Below are 902 nucleotides of genomic sequence, written 5' to 3' on the forward strand. Positions count from 1 at the left end.
AAGACAGATTCTGCACCCGCCTATTCTCACTTGAACTGTTTCCTTTATCGAATTTGTACCCTTCCTGTGCATGGCTGTTAAGACAGATAAGCCCTGATTAAAGAGTAAGGACAAAACTAACGGACATTTAAGGATGGGTTTAAATCAAGACTCCTCCTTCCTCACGTATGAGAACATCTCCTTATCACTTCCTAGACTGATACTATTCTGCCCATGGACTCTAAGGTCCTGTATCATGGCAGAGCCTGAATCTCTTCACTTTTGTAAACAGCCTAGAAAAAAAAAAATGCCTTTTCCGGAACCTAAAAACAGGCGCTTTCTCTTCGCTTAGGAGAGATTCGGTCTAAGTTCATTTCCTGCCACTACTTCAAATATATATATATTTTTGGACTTTGCTGCCAATAACCTACCCCTTGCCTAAATTAGGCAACTTCACAGCAAAACATAGCGTAGCACGAAATATATCCAAGAACTAAGTTACAAAGAGGTCTGTCAGTCAAAAAACGTGAACCAGGTCCACTGTCATCAGTGCGGAAGGAAAACGCACGCTAACCCTGAGCGCATCCCTCCACCCCGCCGGCTCCACAGACGAGGCAGAAGCGCAAGCTGCGGCGACCAGGGCTCCTGAAAGCGATGGCAGAGACGACGCCCAGCTCCTATCCGCCCAGCAGACAGCCGCGGACCCACGCGCCGGAACCGGCACCACCACGAACCTGTCAGCCGCTCCGCGCGTAAAAACCTTCCCGCCGCCCGGCATGCAGCGCCCACCCTTCCGGATCAGCCCCCTCCACCAATCACAAGCCATTGCCTTCTCTGATTGGCTGCGTGGTGCGGCGTCCGGGTGCACATCCGAACAAGAGCGCGTGCTATTGGTCTCGCTGCAGCCAATGGAGCGCGGCCTT

General features: G+C 51.3%; 1 protein-coding gene across 7 annotated transcripts in view; it reads right to left on the bottom strand.

Annotated features, from left to right (window-relative positions):
• Window positions 1–792, bottom strand: part of Recql (RecQ protein-like) — a 36,759-nt gene extending 35,967 nt beyond the window's left edge. For 3 of the 7 annotated variants that reach the window (NM_001204907.1, NM_001204906.1, NM_023042.3), the window contains exon 1: window positions 714–779. The gene's annotated coding sequence lies outside the window, so the exon portion shown is untranslated. Of the gene's footprint in view, window positions 1–410 lie in introns of all 7 variants that reach the window. The other 4 variants (XM_030255271.1, XM_011241573.2, NM_001355511.1 and 1 more) reach the window with 4 other exon arrangements.
• Between the last annotated feature and the right edge of the window lie 110 nt (window positions 793–902).

Source organism: Mus musculus, chromosome 6 (assembly GCF_000001635.26).
Source record: "Mus musculus strain C57BL/6J chromosome 6, GRCm38.p6 C57BL/6J".
NCBI classification, from domain to species: Eukaryota; Metazoa; Chordata; class Mammalia; order Rodentia; family Muridae; genus Mus; species Mus musculus.